The sequence below is a fragment of the Ictidomys tridecemlineatus genome, chromosome 1, assembly GCF_052094955.1.
Source record: "Ictidomys tridecemlineatus isolate mIctTri1 chromosome 1, mIctTri1.hap1, whole genome shotgun sequence".
Taxonomy (NCBI): Eukaryota; Metazoa; Chordata; class Mammalia; order Rodentia; family Sciuridae; genus Ictidomys; species Ictidomys tridecemlineatus.
The window spans coordinates 205,957,744-205,985,605 of NC_135477.1; the positions used below are offsets into that span (position 1 = coordinate 205,957,744).

At 40.7% G+C, this 27,862-nt stretch overlaps 1 long non-coding RNA gene across 20 annotated transcripts; it reads right to left on the reverse strand.

Moving 5' to 3' along the window:
* On the reverse strand, nt 1-26,272 carry LOC144364950 (uncharacterized). 20 transcript variants are annotated; one of them, XR_013423130.1, is made up of 10 exons: nt 26,077-26,272; nt 16,195-16,249; nt 8,695-14,737; nt 7,607-8,615; nt 5,936-6,392; nt 4,403-4,561; nt 3,965-4,244; nt 3,288-3,424; nt 917-1,068; nt 1-493 (listed from the first exon to the last, which is right to left on the reverse strand). It is a non-coding gene; the product is annotated as an uncharacterized LOC144364950 (long non-coding RNA). The 20 variants fall into 20 exon arrangements; XR_013423128.1 differs by lacking the exon at nt 917-1,068 and having other exon boundaries at nt 5,936-6,057; nt 6,284-6,392; nt 26,077-26,271; XR_013423125.1 differs by lacking the exon at nt 917-1,068 and having other exon boundaries at nt 5,936-6,057; nt 6,233-6,392; nt 26,077-26,271.
* Between the last annotated feature and the right edge of the window lie 1,590 nt (nt 26,273-27,862).

The following is a 27,862-nucleotide window of genomic DNA, read 5'->3' on the forward strand; positions in this document are numbered from 1 at the left end:
TTACACAAAGAATTTTTGTTTATTCAAGAACCTTTATATCATTTCAGAGATAAAGAACAAAATGAGGGATGATCACCATAGCCAAGACTTCAAAGTGCCTAGGCATGCAGGGCATAGTCCTAGTGCATAAGTCCACAGGGGCAGTATGAGGGTCCCCAGTGGTGTATTTCAGGTTCCTTCTAGGGCTTTGGCTGAAGGGCATTGTACTGCAAGGCATCCTCAAGATGAGATTGCTTTTATTTCTGCGTTCCTCTGAGATGTGAGCCTCAGTTTTCAGCAGCTTCTGGGGACATCCTGGGCTCCAAGAGAAGGCCTGAATGTGGGTTTGTCCAATTGTCCAGGCACTGGCACCTCCTGGGAAGTTCAAGACCCATTGGTCCCACTGACCATAGTGTTTGCAGATATTTGAGGTGACTAGAGCTCCTGAGAGGTTTCAGTCATTGACTGCTGGATGGTCTTGAACTCCGTGCTGGTCCATCTCAACTCCGTGCTCCTGTGTAACAACACGTACTGTTAGTGCACGACCTCAGTTCCCCAAAGAAAGCTCCCTGCTCTCTGTAAGCCCAGTGAGGCAGTTGGCTTACTGGAAAATTCACATCTCTGCAGCTCTGGAGGCACTGGGAGGAGTGGCAGCTCAGTGAAGGAAAATTATCTGGGTTCAGGCCTAGGGGAATGCAGAGCTCTGGACAAGATCTCCTAAGAGTCAATGATCTCCAGGTTGACTGACAGACTGCCATAGCTTCAGCTTCCCTACCATGCCAATGTGTGTGTGTACCTGGCCTAGGAAAAGGACCAACTCATTCAGTCTGGTATGGACTGAAGCTTTTCATAGTGTTCTGTCCAGTAGTTGACCTCAGAAGCAACACCCAATCATGTGGGAGGGACATTCATTTGTATCATACATTGATTGAAGTACCTCATAGGATTAAGGTGCAAGTGGACCAATCCTGAAGGCATTTTGGAAATTCCTTGGTTTTGATTGAATGAGGGAAAGGATGCGTGGATGAGGTAGGATAGAAGCGAGCCTCTAGTTCTTTCAAGTTTCAATTCACTCTAAAAATTCTTTCTCTGTTTCAAATAAACATAGACAAATTAACAAGGCATGGTGGTGCACCTCTGTAATCCTAGAGGCTTGGGAGGTCAAGGCAGGAGAATGTTGAATTCAAAGCCAGCCTTAGCAAGGGCAAGGTGCAAAGCAACTCAGTGAGACTCTGTCTCTAAATAAAATACAAAAAAAAAAAAAAATTCAAAATCACTGGTCTAATTCTGCACTTAATTTTTGTTTGTTTTTCGATGATTCTCATGATTGAATATTAGGCTTTACCACTGAGCTTTTTGTCAGCCTTTTTTATCTTGGGTTTGAGACCATATCTGGCTATCTTGCCTAGGATGGCCTCAAACATCTGTATTTCTTCCCTCAGTCTCTTGCTTCTTTGGGATTGCCTGCAAGGGTCACTACACCTAGCTAGTTCTCCGCATATGGACTGGCTGGTTTTAGAGACCAGACTCAGTGGTGCTGGATCATACTCTTAAGACCATGGATGTGCATACCCTTGATGGCCTTGACAGTTTTGCTATGTTTCAAAAGTGAACACAAATATTTGAACCTCTTGATTTGCAAGATTTTGTGGAGCTTTTTGTATCAACACAATAGTGAACCATTTTCACACATAACCTCTAACAAGTTATAGGAAGAGGATTGATTCATTCTTCAGGAGATTATATTTTTAATTGATGTAAAAGTTTCAGGGGACATACTCAATTGTATTTAGAAGAAATTTAAACGTTTCCTTTTTTTTCTTTTTCTTTCCTTCGACTTTTTTTTTAAGTATCACTGGGTATTGACTCTAGGACTTCATGCATGCTGGCAAGCACTCTACCACTAATCTGCACTCAGAGCCCCCATCTGCAACTTATTAAGATCTTTTTATGTACATTTCATCTGCTGCTTCAAATTCTGACATAGTAGCCTCTGATGTGCCTTAGCACACCCCAACTTTCAATTTTCCTGCAGTGGACATTCATATTGCTGCTGTCTCCATAACCACACATAATTGTCTCTATGAACCTGTGGGAAAATTTCTCTAGAACAGGTGACGATTAATAAAACTGTTTCATAAAAAGTGTATGACCTTAATTTTACTGATAATTGACAGATTGTTCTTTAGGGTGCAACATTTATTTTTCAATAGTGATGTGCAGTAATGCATGCACATATTCCCCCAAAACACTTGGAATGACCCAGTATTCTGACATTTGCCAGGGGCTTTGTGGCTCTGTAGAGGTTTGCTCTGGTGCTGATGGCTACCTGTCCAGTCTTTTCTAATTTCTGAAGCTCTCTCTGTGGGCCAATTGCTGTGTGATTTTTGAGAGACATTCTCTCATATTCAGTCTGAAATCTGCTTTTGCTTTTTGATCAGATTGCTGATTTTCTTTATCCCTTGTGCATAAACTGTGTGTATTCAGTGTGGGTTCCTAAAGACAGAAGGAATACAATTGTGCTATTATATTACACTTTGTGCCTTGAGCTTATTATAATCTCTTCCGTTTTTGATAACCCCAGTATAATGGATACAGAAAAGAATACATTTCCTGTTGGGCTGGGGTTGTGACTCAGAGATACAGTGCTCACCTAACATGTGTGAGGCCCTGGGTTTGATTCTTAGCACCACATAAAGAGAAATAAAGAAAGGTATTGTGTCCATCTACAACTGAGAAAAAATATTTAAAAATACATATTCCCCATAAAAAGAATATTTAAAATATTTTTGATTTTAGGATGTTTTTATAAGGTTAGTTTTTTATAATTTTTTCTTTGAGAAAATATACAGTAAAGAAAACATGTCTTTCAAAATTTCATCTAGATACTCTATAGGTTTTCTTCTGTGTAAGCCTTTCCAGCAAGAAATACATTGTTTAAATAGAGACATTTGTACATTTTCTATATAGTTTAACTCATTACCACAGGGATCCAGGGACCAGAGGCAGACATTCTGCCTTCCAGGACCTCCTCTCCCTGGTTGGTATTAAACTGGATCTCAGTGACATCATTCTGAGAGATGCTAGTGTCTGAGAGAAGCTGTGCTGGTCAGGGACAGCCTTGTGGCTGTCTTAGACACTGAAGACTCCAGGCCCTTCCTTAGGTAGATGCAGGATACAGATATTGTGCAAAGAGACACATTTCTCAGCTAAGGAACTCCTATCATCCCACACTTTCTTTCCTATACTTGGATATATTTGTTTGAGGCTAAAATTTGGGGCTCCTTTGCATCACCCTCCCTGGATACCTTCCATATCTCTGTCCACCAAAGGAGACCATCTCTAAGGCTCTGATGACAAGTCCACAGCACAGCTCAGAATCAGAGCTCTGTTTCCTATGGCTTGCAGCACTCTTCCATCCTCTCTTCTCTCTTCATTCTGTCTCCTGTTGATCAAGAGAACCAAATATTCATGAGAGCCTGTACAACAACATCAATTGCCTATTAGAAAGTAAACAAGGAGACTTTGGTAAGTGATACATCTTACATTTTTTTGTAACAGAAGTAAAAACAAAATCTACCAATCTGAACACTCAGTACTCCTAGAACTCAGTGGTCATGGATCAGGTTTAAAAGCTTGCATGTCTCTGGGGAGCCTGTCTCTTGGACTATAGGGATTTCACAAAAGAAGCTGCCAGGTCAGGCGACTGTTTGCTTGCTTTGCAGCATGGCACTCTCCTGAGGATGAATTTGAGTTCTTTAATGTCATAGGCATAGGGTTCTGGAAAGGCAGGCAGGTAGAACTAGGGATGGTTCTATGGTGTATGGGTGCTAGGCAAGTGTCTGGGTGGAAGGAGACCAAATATAGCAGCCCCCATGGCCTATATTTTAGGCTTTCCCACCTGGGTTCTCCCAGCTGAGGACAGAAAGGGGAACCACTTCCCAGAATCTTCTAAGCTCAGTGACAAAGGGAACTGGGATCTTACTGTCACTCTGTAGATTCCAGAGCCTGCTTGACACAGGAGTGATTGGTCCATGACTTTGGCCTCTAGATCTGAAGAAGCAGTGGCAGGGCTGAAAAAAGGAGGGAAAGAATTGAGTGGCTGCTCAGCATTTGTTTTTTATTGATGGCCCACTGGAATGAACAATTTCAAGGTTGAGTTCATTATGTTAGATGATGATAGTATTCTTGGCAGTAAATTGCTTCACAAGGTTGGGTCTGATGAACTTCAGTAGAAAAGCAATCATCTTTACTGTCCTGTATATCTAGGAAGAAAAAATTTAAAAAAAAAAAAGAAAAAAAGAAGAGAAATCATCTTGGATGCAATTATAATAAATCTAATTGGGATGAGTAATTCATTAGGTTAAGTAATTAATTAATTAGATTAAGTAGATTAAGGTTAAAATATTTCACAAAGGCTTACTCATTATGAAACACCAGATTCTCTTTTTCCTTTGTGTATGTGAAATCCCATGATCACAGTGCTTATTCAGGGCATGTACCTTTGCTTCTACAAAGACTTAATTCATTATCCAAAATCACACCAAAGGCAATGCTGCAACCCAGTCCTCTGTAGAGAGTCCTGTTAGGAGAAAAGATGGAAATCAATTCTCCACTCTTGATTGAAATTCTCAGCTACCTGTTTTTTTTTCTCTACTGATGAATTCCTAAATTATAAGGACTAAGGGGAATAGAGAGGTGGGGTGGGGGAATGGAAAGCTATACTCTTAAAATATAAAAAAAATATATGGTTCGGACTTAAATTCTTATCTCAACATTTAATAGAAAAAAATGTAATTATAAATTTAAAATTTTTAAGTCACAGCTGGTGGACATTATTCAATCTGTGAAGTGAGAACAAAATTCTTAATTTTGAAACTTATGTCTTAGGATTCTAAAAACCATAGGTCAGTCCAGCATAATTGTGTCACACACTTGTCATCACAACAACTAGGAAGCTGAGGTAGAAGGAATGAAAGTCTGAAGTCAGGTGAGGGACTAAAGGAGACTCTCTCTCAAAATTATAAAAAGTCTGGAAATGTAGCTTTGTTCAAGGGACCTTGCTTCAATTTCCAGTACTGAAGAAGAAAAAAGGAAATATGAGCAAAGTAACAACAGTTCCTGAAACATAGTACAACAAATAACCTTTGTAAAGGTTTGATCATTCTTACATGATCATACTGCTTATTATCTTAGAAGCATAAACCCAATGAAGAACAAAACTGTGGCCCTTTAAAACATCTCCCTAATGTAAAAAAATTTTTCACGTTTTACTACCAGAGCCCCTTTATTGGTATTTTCTTTCAGCCACAGAGCCTTCCTAAATATCCCAGGCTTTCTAAATCTTGAAGTCCTCCCACCTCAGGCTCCTTAATAGGTGTGATTACAGGTATTGCCCACTGTTGCAAAGTTACCAGAAATTGGTTATTAAAAAATTATCAGAAGCACACATATATTTACATCTTATAGAAACACCGGCCCCCCTGTTTAATTATCCCTTCAATGTCATCAACTCTGCATTATTATTCAATCAAGCACTTTTATTCAATCAAGCATATTTCAGCAAGTTGTTATGAAAAGAGCTACATGTATGGCATGTTCTCTCTCTAATGTAGAATTTTATAAACAAAAAGTTTACTTGAATGTAGAGTAAGGATTATTAGGGTCTAGGAAGAATTGAGGAGAAGATGGAAGACAAGTTGGTGGAAGTGACCAATGCCCTTGGTATGAATGAAGATATAACATGAACCCCTTCAATGTTTGTTGTAAATATGTCAATAGATACATTTTTAAACAATACAAAAAATGAACATGAGGAAAACTAATTCTTTTCTCTCCTGTGGGAGCAGGTGCAGAATTCTGTAGTCCTTGAGTTCTACCTGGAAAGGGACCACAATGTGGGGGGAAATTTCCCACCTTGGGAAAGCCTTGAGCAAGCAAGAACCAATCCACTTACCTGAGGGTTGCTGAGCAGGATCCTAAAAGTCACAGAAATTACTTCCTTTATGGATAGGATTGGAGGCTTCTGTATAAGCACCTATCAGGTCTTGGCATCCCCAAGCTACTGCAGATGAGGTCCTAGTCCAAAGAGATCAGTGCATGCAAAAGTACAGAAGGGAAGATGAGACTGTTGGACACCACATATGTCTCCCATGGGCATTCCCACAGCTTTTTTGGTCTCTGAAACCCATTTCTATTTCAGATCTGCTTCCCCGGGCCACAAGCCCCACACAGGAGCCCTGCAGATTCACACCTTCCTTGTTTGGGTTGGAAGGTACAAGGTGGAGTGGTGCCCAAACTGAACCTGGAATATCCAGCTATAGTAGTGTCTTGGTGCAGGCACATTTTCCATCTGTGCCCTTCAACTTCTAGACCTTTAGGAAGATTTTCAGATTAAATCAGCCTCTTTTGGTCTATAATAACATAATGAGATTTGTATTAATGGATTATAGTAATTGTGGGGGATTTTCTAAAAATATTTATTTAGTTATAGATGCACACACAGTATCTATGTATTTTTATGTGGTACAGAGGATTAAACCCAGTGCATCACACGTGTGAAGTAAGCACTTTACCACTGAGGTATAGCTTCAGCCCAGGGAATTTTTCTAAATGACATTTTATCCCCTCTTTAAATAAGAGAAAAAAAGTAAGTAGTTATTTCATGAATTTAATCAGTTAGTTGTAAAGCAGAAGAGCAAAACCCTCAGTGAATGGCAAAACAAAAGCCCCTTCTTCTGACATTTGCCTTTAGTTTAAACCCCAACTATTGTCTTGCCATTTTCAAACTTAACCTCTTACCAGCATCAGCTTCTGACTTGGGCCCTGGCTACTATGCTACTCCTATCATTCAGAATTTTATAAGTGAGTTATCATTACACCTATCATAGAAAGCATATCATTTCTTATGAAAAATTGACATTTTCTCTTTTGTCTTGTTTTATTCAGAGTGAGAAAACTATAGGGAAATATGGAAGGCAAAGGGTAAAATATGAAATAGATGGTCTCCTCTCAAGAATGAAGGAACTGGCAGGGGTTGTAGTTCAGTGGTAGGGGGCTTGCCTACCATGTGTGAGGCACTGGGTTGGATTCTCAGCACCACATAAAAAATAAATGAATAAAATAAAGCTATTGTGTCCATCTGCAACTAAATTTTTTTTAAAAAGGAAGGAACTTAAATTTGATTAACAATTAGAAGTGTTTGGATAAATGATCTGCACACTTCTTTTACTGTAATTAGATATAAGAAGACAGACTCTTGATCTTCCATTGTTTATTAATGTTCTAGGTTTATGAAAAAGTTTTTAGAAAATAGAAAAAATATCTTAACTCATTGCTTAAGAGATCCTGACAAATCGTAGAGTGTACTTATTAATCACTAAAGGCCACTGAAATGAAAACAATGTTACTGAGATGTAAAAAAAATTTAACTACCTAAAATAAAACTTTCTTTCGCAGCAACATCAATACCCCAGAGTATATCCTAACATTTGAAAGGGTGGATGTTGGAGCATCAGGGTGCTGAAGACCAGTGTGTCTCACTGATCCAAAGCAGAATCAAGAGGCAGAGGTTGTGTTGTCTTGCCTGCCTAATGGCTCATTCTAACAACACCTATTCACACCTCACCAAGCAAATATCTTCACTTCTGTTCTTTTCAGTGGTGGTAGGTGTGCTGCAGCAGCCAGCAACAGGGTCCTGTTTGTGAATGAAAAACAGATAAGGCTGTCTTAGCCTTCCCACTTTCTGCCCTGTGGGCCTGGGTCCCATTGGCTGTGGATTGTAGTCTACTGATGGCTGTGAGCTGTTCCCTGCTGAGAGGCCTTCACCTGAGAGCAGGCTGGAACTGCACTCTCAGGCTCCCCACAGACCTACTGAATCAGAATCTCCTGTTAAAGTATGAGCAGGTGATTCCTTTTGGTATTAGAGTTTGGGGAGCACTCTGGGAGCTAAAGAACGATTTTCTAAGGGTGTGGAAATCAGAATTAGACAGGCATCAGTATAGATAAGTAAATAAAGTCAGGTCACATCTAGGAGGCCAATTTTGAGTGAGTCTGGGAAGTGGGAGACTTTTCCTGAGGGATCTTATCAGGAACCTGCCCCTGCTCCAACCTGTTGTCAAAGTAACCAGTCTCAGGAAAATCTCTGCCCTACAAGGAGCTATAAGGTTATTAGGGTGTTTTTCCTCTACTCCATCCTGCCCTTCTGCCTTCAGCCTACCTATTTCTCACCTTTTGGCCATCCCACCAAGCATTCCTGGGCCTAGTCATGACCACAGGAACAAGAAAAATAAGGAGGGAAAGAGAACATCAAAGGAAGCCTAGGACATATAAAAAGGGCAGAACACCTGGCTTCTTGGGATACCAGGATAGCAACTATGCCCCCTTTCTCCCTCGCAAGAGTAGTCTTTTAAATAAATTCTGCTTTATTTGCTTGCCTTGGCCTGCTTCTCTAATGTTCAAACTTCAACATGTGCAGAAGCAGCAGTCTTCACCAATAACCAGCGATATCATATTTGGAGGTTCATATTTTGAGGAGCTTACCTCTATACTGAGGTAAGCTCCTCTCCATACATCCCACATCAGTTTGAGGTACATCTTTCTTTCTCTTATTTTGGAGGATGATGGGTACCTGTCGGCTATTTAAATGCAGTTAGTGCAGCCACCACTCTTCAAGACTAGGGTGAAATGTTTCTGGACTAGGCAGATGTTAATCACCTGTTAAACACAGAGCAGGTATGTTGGGGTCTGCTGAAGCCTCTTCCTACTCTTCTGTCCAGGCTCAGAGAGCAATTGGCTTGAGTATACAGTGTCCCTAGTCCCGATCTTCCTTGGATGTGTGGAAGTGGATGAAGGAGTATGGAACAACATGAGGAATTTCTGGCCTGAGCTACAGTCAGGGGAAAATCCTAAGGTTCCTTCTCTGAAAATTTCTCCCAGCTGCCCTAAGAGGTATAAAAGGTGATCTGTAGATGAATGACACTGAGGGAAAGCCCCAGTTACATTTGCCTCCATTTGAGCCACACAACACTCCCAACCCCATGTGCATTCCCTCCTGGATGCTCCCTTCCTTTGCAAATCAGAAACACTGGCAAACACTGGAGAAGGAGGAAAGAGTGGGGTGGGGTGGGGGGGCGCAAGGGGCACCGAGAAGAGTGCGTGCAAAGGGCCCCCGGTTTGACCCGACGACCCAGAGCAACGCCACCCGACCCCACAGCACCACCCGACCCCACAGCACGCCGAGACATGACGACGAACACGCGCACAGGGGCCCGGCACAGGAGCCAGGCCCCAGGACTGGAGCTTAAAGCTCCATGGTTAGGGAGGGCTGGCTTGGGTTAGGGGCAGCCCCCAAAGGAAGAGGGCAGAGGAGGGAAGGTAGGGGATTCCGCAGGCCAAGGTCAGCGCAGCGCCCACGTCCACTGCCAGGTGTAAGGCTACGGGCAGCCAAGGGGGCCCAGGCGAGGGGCAGGGCTGTGTTTCCCCTAGGGAGCCTCAAGGGCTCAGAGGCCAGCCCATTGCACTCCTCTGCAATCCAGGGGAGTAGATCCTCCAGACAGGGACCTGGAGCCAAGCAGGGCCAAAGGAGGGCCCTGGGTGTGGAAAGGATTCCAGCGCCAGCATGAACCTTGGTGTCTGGGTGGGTAGGGACCCAGGACCCATGAAGGAGCCCAGGCTGGGGAGAATCAGGTTGACTGGAGGGACCAGGCAGTGCAGGGATCCCACAGCACCAGGGCTAAAAAGGGGAGGTTCAAGTGGAGGCACCAGCAAGAAGCCTGAGATCCAGAGATGGGGACAGGGCCAGGGTCCTGGAGATGACTGGTCTGGGACTATAGCAAAGAGCCAGGCCCAGGTCTGAAAAGCCAGTTACCATGCCCCCCATCAGTCCCAGGGGATGGGAGGAAGGGAGTGGAGACAGTGGATCAGGTGGCACAGGGGGTAGGAAGGCTCAAGGCTCAGGTCCACCTCAAGCTGTCTGGGGTCTTGGAGCATGGTCACAGGTCTGAGAAAGAGGATGTCTTAATGATCCCTACTAAAGGGCCCAGGCACTGTCCCAGGACTATGTATCTAAGGAAAGGGTCTTGAAACCTAGACAAGGATGGGAATCTATGGCCATGGAAGTTGTACACAATGACATCGTAATTTTGTGAGGCCAAGTTTTTACGACCAGGCAGTAAACATGTGGGAATGGGATAATGGCACAGGACTGGTGCAGGGAATATTAAAAAGAAATTTAAACGGGCCCAAAGCAAGAAATCTAGGCAACAAGTGTAAAGAGCCAGTAACACCAAAAGGAAGAGATGCTGGGCATGGGGGGGGGATGGAGTATCTATCTGCAGCTTCCCTCAAAAAAGGCCACAACACTTGCATTTCCCAGCCAAATTCCCATATTCAGTGCCCACACTGGCACTGTTCAGCTGGATCTTATTTCCTGCAAACATACCTACTGTGCACCTATGGCCTTTCCTCATAACCCTATTTCTCACACTTGCATGGTAGAGCTGAGAGGCCTAATTGCCTGTGATGTTTCCAGCTCTGCTGCTGTGTCCAGTGTTCAGCCCCAGGTGTGACAGGAGCCCAGCCGTCCCATGGCAATCCCATCTCAGGAAACCAAAAGTTCTAGGCAACCCCCTACCCCGACCCCACCCCACCACTATATGAAGGAAGGAGACTTACCATCTGAAGCAGGGACATCCGGCTTGGCCACCAGTATAGCCCCTCAAAATGGAAAGGGCTTCTTCCTAGTCATTTCAGTGACATGATTCTCACACATCAGGTACTGGCAAGGAATGGGTCAAACTGGCCCTTCCTGGAAGTCTGATATAGGAGACTTCCAGGAGCAAGTCTTCTGCTCAAACCTCAGTTTGTTTGTGTGAGAATCATGCGAACCCATAAAAAAATACTGAACTGTTGACAAAAGGTTTACCTCTGTGGTCCCAGTTACAGTCACAAATGACATAACATTTCAGTCAATGAAGATCAGTTTATAAGTTGGTCCCATCAGACTAGATCGCTTAGTGATGTAGCCATCTTACTTTATGTGGGTACATACTCTGATGTTTGCATATGGACAAAATTACCTCAGGATGCATTTGTCAGAAAACATTACATCATAGAGCAATACCTTAAGTGTATGCCTGTGAACAAGCATCATTTTGTTCCTTTATATAAATTACTCTTACTTATATGCCTTATAATTAAAATTGTCTATTGTGCTCCAAAGAGAGGCTAAGGTAGAAAAGCTGCCTAAAATTTTACAGCCTGCTGCCTAAAGCTAGGAGTGTCAATCAGTGATTGCTTCCCTAGCTTGTACCAGGCCCTGGTTTTTAATCACAAGAACAAAACAAGTCCTAGAGCCTTAGTCTTCTAATTCCACCAACAATATGGGGCCACCAAACCAGAACAAATTCAAGTAAATTTGCTCTTTCTCATCTCAGATGTGTATTGCTCTATGGTGAAAATGTCAATCCTGCGTTGACTTCATAGGATCAATTCCCCTGCTATAACCCTGCCCCTAATAACCAACCTCCCTCATGTCTGCTCTTTATTGAGTCTGAGTTTCTTCTGATACTCTAGACACTTGGACAATACAAAGTCATAAAACAAATTACATCATGAAACTCAGTTATAACAACTACATTATGCTAAAATAGAACCAATAATAAAATCTGTTACTATTTTTAATCTGGAAAGCCCATGGTTAAGGCAATGCCACCATGTTCCAGAGGAGAATGTTCATGAGAGTTCTGACGTTACCAGTGGGTTAATCTATTAGTTGGCTTAATAATTTGAAGAGACCACAGGGAGGTGGTGAAAAATATAGGCATATGGGGCATAAATGGAGGAAGTAAGTCATTATGGGTTTGGCCTTGAGGACAGTATTTGTCTTTGGCCCCTTCCTCTTCTACCCTGGTTCCCCACTGCCAAGAGCTGAGCAGCTTTCTCTACCATACCCTCTGCCATGATATTCTGCCTCATTTGGGTGCCAGATCAATGGTGCTAATTGACCATGACTGAGTCCACTGAAACCATGAACCAAAATAAACTGTTCTTTCTCCAAGTTGTTCTTGTTTAGGTTATTTTGATCACAGCCATGAAAAACTGACATAGCATCTTTACATCTTTTTTAGAAATTTTTTTTACTTGTCAATAGACCTTTATTTTAATTATTGATATGTGGTGCTGAGAATCAAACCCAGTGCCTCACACATGCTAGGCAAGCACTCTGCCGCTGAGCCACAACCTCAGCCCTGAAGTTATTCTTAAAAATATTTATCAAATATATAGAACCTCAATCATATAACCACAAATATTGACTTAATAAAATTATTAGTTACAACACCAGAAATGTACCACTTGCCTGAGACTCTGTTCCTCACAATTAATATCCTGGAGGCGTCAACCTATAGGAACTTGATGACAAGTACCAATACAAAAGTATTTTATTTTTTATATACATGACTGAAATTACCATTAATTTTAAAATAAAGGCACTCTGCTTATTTTTCTATGAAATCTTTATACTGAAAATATAAATGTTCCTCCTGGTAAGAAAATGTCCACCAAGTGCCTAAAAACATGAACCAATAACAAATGTATACTTAAGTACATCTTATCTTCATTTTCCTTGGAAAACCTATATTCAACCATTTGAGTTAATACTCAGTGGAAACTAAAGTTGATAATTCCCTTCCATCTTATAGAAGATAACACTCAACTATTACTAACACTTAAGCATAAAAACCAAAGTTCCTAAGCACTATAACTATATGGAATACAACTATTTTACTTCATTTAGCAAATGTTACTGGTACTTAACCATGTGCCAGACATTACAAATGACCTCTACTAAATTTTCATTACAGTCCTCACATGGGTCCATTATTTCTATCATTTTTGAAAACACACAAGTGATGAAAATTTTTATAACTCCCATATCAATATCATGCGGTCAATGTCCACAGGTCAAGTTCAAACTCCAAAGCAAGACAGATTACCAAGAGACCCACAAAGGGGTCGGACACAGGAAAGAGGGTCCATCTGGTTGCAGCTTGTTGGGCCAGGCCACCCAACACCAATTCCCTTTCAATTCCCTCTTCCAGACCCTCTTTGCCCCCACCCACACAGCCCTGGGTGCATTTTTAACAGCACTCACCCTAGGACTTTGTCCAGCAGGTTTTTCACCTCAGTACTCACAGTTTGTAGAGACCAGGAAGGGCACTGGCTACAGCTGGAGAGATGTAGGAAGTAGGTGTGAAAAGTCCAGTTTCACTTGAAGGGTCAAAGGTGAAGGACAAATGCAAGAGCTCATGGATGCCAGGCCTGGGAAGAACCTCAGTGTCTAATGTACCATCCACTGCTTCCTCTCAATCCTTCTCCACAACTTTGTAACTTACTGCACCATCTACTAATTTCTTTCCTATTGCCAATCTCTCCCCCACTAGAACATATACCCTTTTAAGGGCAGCATTTTTCCTGGTAAGGAAAATATTGAAGCAATGTCCCCGCAGTCTAATTGAAAAGGATCATGTTATGATTTGGACATAAAGTGAAAACTGTTAATACAGAATGATTCAAAGGTGAAATTATTACACTTAGAGCTGTGATCTAATTCAGTTCATCTTATTTTGAATAGAGTAATTGGGTGGTAATCATACACAGGTGGGGTATGATTGAAGGAAGTGGGTCACTGGGTACCTATCTGGAATGGGTCCATATTCCCTATGGCCTCTTCCCCTTCCCCTCTTTCTGTCTCCTGGCCAACATCAATGGGGCAGCACTCCTCCATCATGCCCTTCCGCCATGACATTCTGCCTCATTTTGGGCCAAGAGCAATGGAGTACGTTCACCATGTACTGAACCTCTGAAACTAGTTTTCTTATCATGTACATTGTAGTTAGTGATAAAAACCTGACTAACACAGGCCACAAGCCTTGTCTAGGGGAGGTGAAGGATACAGAAATGCACATACTAGAAAATGCCTCCTTGGAGGGCCAACCAGTAAATAATTCTGCCTTGTAGTGTGCTCCACTACTCAACTCTGCTCCTGTGCCAAGAAAGCAGCCATGACTGTGTTCCATTGAAACCTTACTTAGAAAAACATGTGGCCGGCCAAATTTGATGCACAAAAAAACCATGTCCTAAATGAAGTAAAGTTCAAGTACATAGAAAAATGCCATCATTGGATTGGGTGGATCTGTCAAACAGAAACAAGAATGGCAGAGGTTTTAACAAGTCTAACAGTGACACAAAACCCTGAAAATAATTCCCCAGGCTGGGAGTGGTGGCTCCTATCTGTAATTCCAGCAGCTCAGAAAGCTAAGACAGGGGGATTGTGAGTTCAATGCCAGCCTCAGCAAATTATGGAAGCCCTAAGCAATTTAATGAGACCCCTGTCTCTATGTAAAATATTAAAAAGTGTTGGGTAGGTGACTTGGTAGTTAAGCACCACTGGGTTCAATCCTCAGTACCTAAAAAATTAAAAATAAATTAAAAGGTACCACATTGTTAGCTAAAGACAGGACCACAAATGTAAACATTAAGAACCTGAATCTAACCTGAATATAATATCAACCTCACAGCCTCAGGAACATATTTTGTAAGGTCAACACCCACTTGAGTTTATAAGGTCAACACCCAGTTAAGAGTTTAACACAGGTACAACTGAATTTTATAACCAACCTCATGGTGGAGCTAAAGGACACAGGCTTTCAGGGACCAGACAGGAGTACTGAAGAACATTTCTACTACCTGATGATACCTGCACCAATTACACAAAGTAGAAAATAAAAAAGAAGAAAAGAAAGAAAATGAAAATCCATCATTTCTCATTCTCATGAAAATTATTAGAAAAATCACTGAATCAGCAATAACCTCATATAAAAGTCCCATTCAGGGTTGGGATGCAGCTCAGTTGATAGAGTGCTTACCTTGCATGCACACCATGTTGGGTTCAATTCCCAGCACCACCACCAAAAAAAAAAAAAAAAAGTCTCCCTTTCACAACAGACATAAAATATTTAAATCCTCAGGAACAAACAACATAAAATATATGCAGCTCGGGGCTGGGATTGTGGCTCAGTAGTAGCGCACTTGCCTAGCAGGAGCAAGACCCGGGTTCAATCCTCAGCACCACATAAAAAAATAAATAAATAAAAGCATTTTGTTGTATCCATCTACACCTAAAAAATAAATATTAAAAAAAATTTGCAGAGCCAAACTTCAGTAAGGAGCACATGTGGTTACTGCAGGGAACACATGCCCTGCATGGGTCAAAAAAACATTAACTTTTGAAAAAAGATGTCATAATGAATGTTAATTTTAATCAATATCACAAACTTTGGGCGCAAGATAAAGTCGTTGGAAAATATATTTGAAGAGGTATGGGGAAGGGGGCCAATCTTGTAGAGACTAGCTGTGATATGTGGGAAGCCAGAGTGAATGTTTTGTCTATTTCTGGACCCCACAGTCTTGCAGGCAGGAGCAACCACACTTTTTTTGTTTGGAGGGGTGTGGTGAGGGAAGTGCTGGGGATGGAACCCAGGGTCACTCTATCATGGAGCAACACTTGTGGCCATTTTAATTTCGAACAGCATTTTGTAAGTTGCTGAGGCTGGATTCCAACTTGCAAACCTTCTGCTTAAGCCTTCCCAGTCACTAGAATTATAGGCATTGGCCACCAGGCCAGTCAGGTTCTTCTTCTAAGAAATCATTTTCTCCACCCACTTACTTTTAAAAGCTCCTGGGTAGCCTTTTCAGACTCCAGAATTACAAAGGCTTGGAATAATGGCATCTTTTTTCCACCTGGTCATGGGTTGAGCCTGGAACCAGGGCAGAGGGTGGCTTGGTTTTGGTGCTAGGCCATATGTTATGTAAGTATGAAATATTTTTAAATACTTCTAAATGTTTCATGTTTTGGAGAGTTTTCCCTCCTTGCTAGAGCATGATGTGTTGCCAGACCTTATATGTCCCATCAGACTCCCCATGTGTCAGCCACTGATCTAAACTACTGAGCTTCAGAAAAATCTCAACTCCATAGTTTTGCCAGACACCCTGAGAGCTTAGGTTAAGGTAGGGCCACCTCTGTCATGTGAAAGACCATAACACTTCTCTGAAAGCCTGGAGCCAAGCAGTGACAAGGCCTCATCAGCTGCGAATTAATCTCAGAAGCCTCATCCACCAATACCACCTGTATAAACTAGAAATTCGATACCTTACCTGTTATCCTGACTGTCCACCAAGGTGGTCAAGCTGGCTTCACCAAAAACTGCTCCTGTACAGGAAAATCTCAGCTTCAAGGACACTTTACTTTTCACAAAGCCTTTTTCCATATTAATTGAACAGTGGGCTTTAAGAATTTTGGAAACCATTAATATGTGGTTAAAGTACTTCATCTATGAAGATTTTTCACATTATTCTCTCCCCTCTGAGCATGTAAACCTACACAACAATTGTCATTCTATTTCAATAAACTCTGATTCAGCAAATCATCTCCTCATTTCTGTCATATACAACAACTGGCTGCCAGTAGGATTTCATAATCCATAGAGGTAAATGATTGAACAAGGTTCAAATTTTAATTATAATTTTAATAAAAGCATAGAGAATACAAATTGCATAGCATTCTTCTTCATGCTCAATATTCCACTGTATTTTCAACTTTGATGACCTGGGAAGAATTTCTAAAAGTGGTAAAAACTATAAGAATTCTGTGCCATGCTCACAAACACTTCTGTCAAATTAGTTGAGTAGCATAAAGCTGTTTTCACTATAACTTGTGATATGCGCACTACTCAGTACCTTAAGATGATGGCATAATTTTTTTTTTTACCAGTAAGCATATAAAGGTAAATGAGTAAATTACTATTCTTAGTCTTTTCATTTTGAAATTTTGAAACTATTCTCTATCCTAACAAGCTAGAAAATTTTAATTACTTATATATTTAGGTAACAGGAATTAAACCCAGAGGACTTCAATCACTGAGCCACATCCCCAGCCCTACTTTGTGTTTTATTTAGAGATGGGGTTTCACCAATTGTTTTGGACATCCCTAAGTTGCAAAGCATGGCTTTGAAGTCATGATCCTACTGCTTCAGGACCCTGAGCTGCTGAGTTTATGGGCATGCACCACCACACCCAACTAAGTTACCAAGTTTTAAATACATGGTATACATAAAACAATAGGTTGGAAGCCAGGAAGGGTGGTATGTGCATGCAATTCCAGTGAGGTGGGAATTTGAGGCAGGAGGATCACAAGTTTGAGGCCAGCTAGTAAACATAGTGAGACCCTGTCTCAAAAGCAAATTTAAAATAACTGGGGCTATAGTTCCTTAGTACAGCACCCATATACCCCCAGTCCAGAAAATTAAGGTATGAAGATATCCACTATCTACACCTAGTAAATTAAAGACAAACAATTTCAGATCACACAGATGGTTCAACTAGGACCTGTCTACATCGCAGAACAAGGCTTCTGTATGCATTTTACAAGTATCTTTTCAGGTTTAAGACCTCAAGAATACACACTCCTTTTATGAAAACTCAAACAACTGAGTGTTGTGAAGGCACACATCTCACAAGAAAAATTTACATACTCATGGGCTGATGATGAAATTTCCACATTCTTTATAATCCTACTGCCACTATCTCTATCAAATGCTTTAATACCTTGCTTAAATAAAAGCTTCAATTGCTTACTAAACCCTTAAAACACAGACAAAAACCAAAGTTCTTTAGCAAGCTACAAAATCATTAAAAAAAAAAAAATGGAAATCCCCTGCCCCTTGTAATCCCAGCAACACGGAATGCTGAGGCAAGAAATGCAAGTTCAAACCCAGCATCAGCAACTCTCCAAAGCCTTAAGCAACTCACTGAGGCCCTAAGCAACTCACCAAAGCCCTGTCTCTAAATAAAATATAAGAAACTGGCTGGGGATGTGATGCAGTGCCTCTGGGTTCAATCTCCAGCACCAAAACCAAGCAACCAAACAAAGATATAGATACAATAGCGACACTCCTGTGAAAACATTACTACCAGCAAGAATCACCAATACATCTTATAATACAGAAGATCACCATTGATTATCCTAAACACTTGAAAAGTCTTAATTAAAAACAGGAGAAGACTGGGATTGTGGCTCAGTGGTAGTGAGCTTGCCTGGCGGTTGAGATACTGGGTTGGATTCTCAGCATCACATATAAATAAATAAATTTTTAAAAATGTCCAATGACAACTAAATATATACTAAAAACAAACAAAAAGCATGAAAGCCAGGCACAGTGGTAACCATCTGTAATTCCCTCTCAGTTAACTGGAGGAATAAGGAAGAAATACAGAAAGTTAGTAAGCAGCCTGGGCAATTTAGGCCTTGTGCCAGAATAAGCAATAAAATCTTCTGTGGCTAAGCCAGGCGAGGTAGTACAAACCTATAGTCCCAGTGGCTCCAGAAGCTGAGGCAGGAGGACTAACAATTCAAAGCCAGTTTCACCCATTTAACTAGGCAGTAAGCAAATCAGTGAGACCGTCTGTAAAAAAAAAATATCTAAAAAGGGCTGAGGATGTGATTCTGTGCTTAAGTGCCCAGGGGTTCAATGCCCTGTACATAACAAAACAAAAAAATTCAATGGCTGTAGCTCAGTAGTAAAACTCCCCTGGATTCAATCCCCGGTATCAAACACACACACACACACACACACACACACGCACACACACACACACACCCCACATAAGAATAAGAATGAATATCCAACTTGTTTATTAAATACACACATTTCTAGCAACTCTGCAAACTGAGGAAGGAGGAATCAAAGTTTGAAACCAGTCTTAGCAACTGAGGGAGACACTGTCTTAAAATAGAAAGCAAAAAAGGGCTGGGAGTGAGGCTCAGAGGCAGAGCACTCACCTGGCATGTATGAGGCACTGGGTTCGATTCTCAGTACCACATAAATGAAATAAAGTTTGTCACAGTCCAGCTGCAGCAAAATAACCAGAGGGTGACGAACAACTTGTGTAAGCTGATACAGCAGGAGTGGAAGCCATTTATTGTAGGACAACAGAGGTATTTATACATTTTGCACATCTTATCTTAATTAATATAAACTAGATACATCAGTCAACCAATAAGGAATCTCTACCCTTAATGGCTCGCTTTTGTTACTTCTCAAACCACTCCCTCTGGCATTTTGCCAGGCACTATCCAGACTTGTTTAGGAACTCTAACATTCCCCTGGCAAATTACCAGGTGTTATTTTGGCTATTTACAATCTCTAACAAAAGTTATTGTGTTCACTTATAATTTTAAAAAAAATATATTAAAAAATAAAATAGAAAGCAAAAAGGACTTGAAGGTAGCTAAGTTACAGAGAATATCTATGTTCTACCCCTAAATCCCCACAAGAAAATCAAGAATGTTGGCCCATGACTGCAGCTCTGAATTCAACCCTTACTCCCACCTAAAACAGAGTACATATATTATCATTCATTAAATTGCTTAAGTTGGGCTGGGGTTGTAACTCAGTGGAAGAGTGCTTGCCTAGCATATGTGAGGCACTGGGTTTGATCTTCAGCACCACATAAAAATATACAAAAACAAAACAGAGGTATTGTGTCCACGTATATTCTAAAAAAATATTAAAAGACCTTTTTTGAGTTATAAAAGTACTAGAAAACAAATATCTTTACAAACAAGAATACCCAGTTAGAACACAATGGGGGAAGACTCATAAGGAATAGACATGTTGGTGGTTCGTGCCTCCCTGCACAGGAACACTAGACACTAAACCCAGGGCCTCCATGCATGCTCAACAATCACCCTATACCTCAGCACAGAAATCAGCAATTGTTAAAAATATATAACACCTAGGAATAAACTCACATGCAAGCTCTACAATTATAAAACTGCAAAAGTTTTCTGAAATGAGAAAAAAAAATCACCCAACTGGAGTCAAACCTCTATTCGGATGAAAATCATAAGAAACACAAAAGACAAACACCTAAACCTGGACCCTGAATGTATGAGCCTGTAGTAACAGCTGCTCAGAAAGCTGAGACAGGAGGACAACTTGAGCCCCAAACATTATCACAAGCCTGCACAACATAGGAAGACACTCTGAAAGAAAGAAGAAAAAAAGGAAGGAAGAAGAAAGAAAGAAAGAAAGAAAGAAAGAAAGAAAGAAAGAAAGAAAGAAAGAAAGGAAACAAGCAACAAATATGAAATAACTCTACTCCGGAGCTGAGGCCAAGGAAGAAAAGTTGCAGGCTAGCCTGCTTCTAAATAAAAAATGAAAAGTGCCAGGAATAAAGCTCAGTGGGAGATCACCCCTGGGTCAATTCCCTAGTTCCAGAAAATAATAATAATAATAAAAAAAACATAAGACAGTTCACAAAGAACTGGACAGGCTGGCATAGTGGCACACATGAGCTTGGGAGGCGGAGGCAGGAGGAGCACAAATTCAAAATCAGCGTCAGCAATTTAGTGAAGCCTTAAGCAACTCAGCAAGACCCTCTCTCTAAATAAAAATAAAAAAAACTGGCTGAGGATGTGGCTCAGTGGTTAAACTCCCCTGGGTTCAATCCCCAGTATCTAACACACACACACAAACACAACACAATGAATGTCCAGCTGTTAAAGAGGTACACTCAATCCCAGCAACTCTGCAAAATAAGGAAGGAGGAACCAAATTTGAAGCCAGCCTTGGTAAATGAGGAAGCCACTGTCTTAAAATAAAAAGTAAAAAGGGCTTGGGATTTAGCACAGTGGCAGAGAAAATCTGGATTCAATCCCTAAACTACCAACTTTAAAAAAGAGTTGGCTGATGAGAGCAGCTCTGAATTTAATCCCCAGTTCCGCAAAAAATAGAGCCTGTAATATTATGATCCTTTAAATAAAGGCATAAGAATGCTAGAAAACAAATATCTTTATAAACAAAAATAACCAATTAGAATGCAATTGGGGAAAACTCATTAGGAATGAATAAGGGTTTGAAGAGTTGGGGGGAGGTTGACGTGATGATGCAGGTGAACACTAGGCATTAAACCCCAGACCTCCACACATGCTCAACATTCACCCTACATCCTCAGCACAGAAATCAGCAATTGTTAAAACTATGTAACACCTAGGAATAAACTCTCATGCAAGCTCTACAATTATAAAACTGCAAAACTTTTCTGAAATGAGGAAAACAAAAGACAAACACCTAAAACTGGACCCAAAATGTACCAGCCTGTACTCCCAGCTTCTCAGAAAGCTGAGACAGGAGGACACCTTGAGCCCCCAACTTTAACACTGCACTGGACAAGATAGGAAAACCCTCTTCCAGAAAAAGAAAACAAACAACAACAAATATGAAATAACTCTACTCCAGAGGTGAGGCAGTAGGATGAAAAGTTGCAAACTAGCCTGTTCTTAAAAAAAAAAAAAAAAAAAAAAAAAAAAAAAAAAACAGACCAGGGATAAAGCTTGGTGATAGATCACCCCTGGGTCCAATTCCAGCACCTAAATAAATAAATAAATAAATAAATAAACGAACCATAAAGCAGTTCACAAACAACCGGATAGGCCTCAAAACAAACAAACATAAGACATATGTACAATAGCAACACTCCTATAGAAACATTAATACCAGCACCAATCACCAATACACTTACTATACATAAGATTACCACTGATTATCATAAACACTTTAAAAGGAAAACTCTTCATTATAAAATGTGAGAGCCAGGCATACAGGTGACCATCTATAATCCCCCCTCAGTTGCTGAAGTTAGAGAGCGGCCTAGGAATTCAGACCTTTTGCCAAAATAAGCAGTAAAAATTGTCATGGCTAAACCAGGCAAGGTGGTGCACACCTGTTACCCCAAGGGCTCCAGGGGTGAGGCAGAATGAATGTGAGTTCTAAGCTAGCCTCAGCAACTTAGCAAGGCACTAAACAACTTAGTGAGACCCTGTCTCTAAATAAAATATTTTAAAAAGGCTGAAAATGCGGCTCAGTGCTTAAGTGCCCTGGATTCAATTCCTAAGGAAAAATAACAATAAACAAACAAACAAACAAAAATGCATAGCTTTACCTTAATGGTGAAATTTCCCTGGTTTGAATCCCCAGTGTCAAAAACACACAATACACACACACACACACACACATACACACACACAGACACACAAGCACACACAAGGGAATTAGTGTCCACCTGCTTACAGAGATACACTCCTTTAATCCAAACAACTCTGCAAACTGAGGAAACAGGAATCCCAATTTGAGGCTAGCTTCAGCAACTGACGGACACATTGTCTTAAAAACTACAAAAGGGGCTGGTTTGTGGCAAGGCACTGAATTCCATTCTCAGCACCACATAAAAATAAAATAAAATTAAAGGCAGTGGGTCCAATTACAACTGAAAAAAAGAAAAAGAAAAAACTTAAAAAACATAAAAAGACTTTGAGATGTATCTCCATAGCAGAAAAATATCTGTGATCAACCCCTATATCCCTAACAGAAAAAATAAAAAAAAAGCTCTCCCATCAGTGCATCTCTTAATTTAATCCCCAGTTCTGCCAAAAATAGAGCACGCATATTATCTTTCATTAAGTCATAAGAATGCTAGAAAACAAATATCTTTGTAAACAAGAATAACCAGTTAGAACACAATGGGGGAAAACTCATTAGGAATGAATGAGGGGTTGAAGGATTGGAGGGTGATGAATACTGGGCCTCCACACATGCTCAATATTCACCCTATACTCTCAGCACAGAAATCAGCAATTGTTAAAAATATGTAACACCTAGGAATAAAGTCTCATGCAAGCTCTACAGTTATAAAACTGCAAAACTTTACTGAAATGATAAAAAACTTGACCCAAATGGAGTCAAACCTCTATTTGGATAAAAATCATAAGGAAAACAAAGACAAATGCCTAAACTGGACTCAAAAGGTACCAGCCTGTAGTCCCAGCTGCTCAGAAAGCTGGGACATGAGGTCAACTTAAGCCTTGAACTTTAAGGCTAAACTGGACAACATAGGAAGACCCTCTTCCAGAAAAAGAAAACAAACAACAACAATAAATATGAAATAACTTTACTTCAGAGGAAAGGCAGTAGGATGAAAAGTTGCAGGGTAGCCTGCTTCTATATAAAAAATGAAAAGGGCCAGGGATAAAGCTCAGTGGTAGATCACCCCTAGGTCCCATTTCTAGTTCCTGGAGAAAAAATAAATAATAATAGAACTATAAAGCAGTTCACAAACAACAGGATAAGCCTCAAAGCAAACAAACAAAAGATATATGTACAATAGTGACACTCCTGTGGAAACATTACTACCAGCAGCAATCACCAATACACTTACTATACATAAGATTACCATTGATTATCATAAACACTTTAAAGGAAAAGTCTTCATTAGAAAATGTGAGAGCCAGGCATAGAGGTGACCATCTATAATTTCCTCTCAGTCTCTGAGAGGGGAACTAAGGCACTAAAGCAGGAGGAATAAAAGTTAGAGAGCAGCCTGGGAACTCAGACCTTCTGCCAAAATAAGCAATGAAAATTGTCATGGCTAAACCAGGCAAGGTGGTGCACACCTGTAATCCCAGCGGCTCCAGAGACGAGGCAGAAGGATTGTGAGTTCAAAGCCAGCCTCAGCAACTTAGCAAGGCACTAAGCAACTCAGTGAGACCCTGTCTCTAAGTAAAATATTTTAAAAAGGCTGAAGATGCGGCTCAGTGCTTAAGAGCCCTGGATTCAATCCCTAGGGAAAAACAACAACAACAAAATGCATAGCTGTAGCTTAATGTTGAAACTCCCATGGTTTGAATCCTCAGTATCAAACACACACACACTCATTAACACACACACACACACACACACAGGACACACACAAGATGCACGCACACACACACAGGATGCACTCACACACACACAAGGGAATTAATGTCCAGCTGGTTACAGTGGTACACTCTTTTAATCCCAACAACTCTTCAAACTGAGGAAAGAGGAATCCCAGTTTGAAGCCAGCTTCAGCCACTGAGGGAGACATTGTCTTAAAAAGTAAAAAGTGGGGCTGGGGTTGTGGCCTAGCAGGTGCGAGATGCCGAGTTCCATCCTCAGCACCACATAAAAATATTAGACAGGCAGTGGGTCCAACTACAACTAAAAAAAAGAAAAGAAAAAAAACTCAAAAAATGTAAAAGGGTTTGAGATGTATCTCCATAGCAGAAAAATATCTGTGATTAACCTCTAAATCCCCAAAAGGGAGGGGGGGGGGAAGCTGACCCATCTATGCATCTCTCAATTTAATCTCCAGTTCTGCCAAAAATAGAGCATGTATATTATCATTCATTAACTCATAAAAATGCTAGAAAACAAATATCTTTATTAAAAAGAATAACCAGTTAGAATACAATGGGAAAACTCATTAGGAACAAATAAGAGGTTGAAGGGTTGGGGGTGGCTGGAGAGCTGCTGCAGGTGAACACTAGACATTAAACCCCAGGAATTCCACACAGGATCAACATTCACCCTATACCTTCAGCACAGAAATCAGCAATTGTTAAAAATATATAACATTGGGCTGGGGATGTGGCTCAAGCGGTAGCATGCTTACCTGGCATGCATGCAGCACGGGTTAGATCCTCAGTACCACATACAAACAAAGATGTTGTGTCCAACGAGAAGTAAAAAATAAATATTACAAAATTCTCTCTCTCTCTCTCTCTCTCTCTCTCTCTCTCTCTCTGTCTCTCTCTCTCTCTCTCTCCCTCTCTCTCTCTCTCTCTCTCAAATATATATAATAAAACACTTAGGAATAAACTCTCATGCAAGCTCTACAATTATAAAACTGCAAAACTTTCCTGAAATGATGAAAACTTCACCCAACTGGAGTCAAACCTCTATTTTGCATGAAAATAAGGAAAATAAAAAACAAACGCCTAAACCTGGACCCAGAAAGTACCAGCCTGTAGCCTCAGCTGCTCAGAAAGCTGAGGCAGGAGGACAACTTGAACCCCGAACTTTAGGACAACATAGAAAGACCCTCTTCCAGAAAAAAAACCAAACAACAACAAAAAATATGAAATAACTCTACTTTTAGAGGTGAGGCAGTAGGTTGAAAAGTTCCAAGCTAGCCTGCCTCTAAAAAATTTAAAAAGGCTAGGGATAAAGCTCAGTGGTAGAACACCTCTGGGTCTAATTCCTAGTACCGGCCAAAAAAAAAAAAAAAAAAGGACCAAAATCAATTATAAGAAAAGACTGGCTGGGCAAAGTGGCACACACTCCAAAATCTCAGCAGAGCTCAGGATGTTGAGGCAGGAGTACAAATTCAAAGCCAGTCTCAGCAATTTAGCAAGGCCCTAAGCAACTTAGCCAGACCCTGTCTCTAAATAAAATATAAAAAACCACCTGGGAAAGTGATTCAGTAATTAATCTTCCTGGGGTTCAAACCCCAGGACCCCCCCAAAATATAAAAAGACAAAAATGTTCTACCACACAGGTGCTGAACAAAATGCAAAGGAAGTCTACCTACCAAACCCACAGAAATGCAAAGACTCACAACCCTGTTGCTGGACCTTGGGTACTGACTTCAGCAATTTCACTTCCACAAACTCATTTTGAAGAGTTAGGGCCAATTCAACAAATATATTCCACAAACGCGCTTAAATAAGGGCAAATAATGTGGGCAAACTAGTGCCTGAGTAGATCCCAAGTATTCCGGAGCACAAGCCTAGAGGATACCAATTTTAGGCCAATCTCAAGCAAGTCAGTGAGACCCTATTGACTCAAAATAAAAAGTAAAATAAATAACAAAAATGGACTGAGGGGGCAGGGATTGTGGCTCAGTGGTAGAGCGCTTGCCTACCATGTGTGAGATGTGGAGTTCAATTCTCAGCACCACATATAAAAAAGTAAAATAAGATTCATGACAACTAAAAATATATTTTGGAGATGTAGCTCAGCGATAAAGTAGTCCTAGGCTCAATCCCCATTAGCAAAACTAGTTTAAACAAACAGCAGCAGACTACTATGAGGAAATATCAGAGCTTTGGCTCATTCAGGCTTCTAAAACAAGACCCCATGGCATCTCTACCTTGCAAACAACCATTTATTTCTTACCGTTTTGCAGGGGTAGAAGTTGGAGATTGAAGACTGCTTCCAAATTGCTTAAGACACTTTCCTGCGGGCTCCTCACAAAAGGGAGAATCACTTTGGAACTTTCTTTACATAGCCACAGCTATATCCTGGGGTGTGGACTCCACCCCAGGGGTCAAAAGGTGGAAGGGTCCTCCCCCTAGGAGATAAGTTTCAGCACACTAATGGCACACTTCTGGCATCACCACTCCCTCAATAGGGTGGAGTAAATTAGAGTGCATCCAAAGAAAATATCACTCAGCCTTTGGGAAACTATTAGACCATGAGGCAAACAAACTTTTCATGTTGAGAGACAACTAAGGAAATCCAAACACCACCAAACACAATACTAATGAACTACTGTTGATAGTCTTAACTATTTGTGAAAACTTAGCATTGAGAGATACACAATAGAACATTCAATGCAATGGTTTTGCTGGCCATGCATGGAGAACTATTGAAGAGGTGAAAAGTGGCAAAAGCACAATCTCTCAACTTTTGTGAATATTGAAAATGCTCCAGGGATTCCTTCTCAGTGAAGGAGCTCTCCCGCTCCCGTCATGATATGAGGCACTGGGTTCCATCCTCAGCACCACATAGAAATGAATAAATAAAATAAAGGTACTATGTCCATCAAAACTAAACATAAATAAAGTAAATAAATAAATACAAAAGAAAGAAAATGCTCCACTCTTTTTTTAAGTTATTCATGTTTCCATTTACTGATATGAAAAACCTTAAGACAAACTGTCACATAAGGCAGCAGGAAACAAGCCAGGTGCAATGGCAAAGGCAAAGGCATGTAATCCCAATGGCTCTGGAGCTGAGGCTGCAGGAGTGTAAATTCAAAGCTAGCCTCAGCAACATAGTGAGGTCCTAAGCAACTTTGCAAGACCCTGTCTCTAAATAAAAATTTTAAAATGGGCTGGGGATGTGGCTCAGTAGTTAAGTGCCCCTGGGTTCAATTCCAATTTATTTATTAGTGTCAATAAATGAATAAATAAGAATCAAAATTTTAAAATACCAGGGAACAAAATGTGAGTTCATTCAGGTAAATTTATGTGTTATATGTGCATAGTAAACAAAAATTCAGGGTGATATCCTCAAATTAACTTGAAAATATTAATACTAAAGTCACATTAGACTATGATTTCCATGACTACTTCCTAATGAGACATTTCTACATCACTTGAATTTAAAATAAACTCTGTTTTCACAATTTAGTAAAATAAAAATATTTCATTTTCTAAATGATACAGAGGCACAAACATTAAGAAGCTCTACTAAGGTCCTAGGGGCATAGCTCAGTGGTAGGGTGCTTGCCTAGGTTTTTGAGTCATATTTGATCCCCAATACCAAAAAGCAAAAAAGAACTATAAGGGGCCAACAAGGAGGAGATTAAAGCTGCAGACCTTAGGTCAGTTGAGGGTCACCCACAGAAAAATCCAAACAGCAAGGGGCAATAGAAGCAGATACCTTAACAGACAGTGGGCAGAGCTGGACAGTTCAGAGAACCACAGACCAATCAGAGTCAGGAGAGGTAGGGAGGGGTTGAGTGGGCAACCAAAGAATTTTGATTCTCCTTCACAAGACAAAAAAGACAAAGGAAAGAAAGAGCAGGCTGCTAAATTTAGCAACAAGATGTTGAGGACCTAAAGGGAGTGCTCAGCATAGTATTCTATGCAAATAATGTAAATTACCAGAGGTGCCCCCCAGTCCAACAGGAGTTGAAGCACAGATCACAATCTAGGGGGAGAGAAACTGTTCCCAG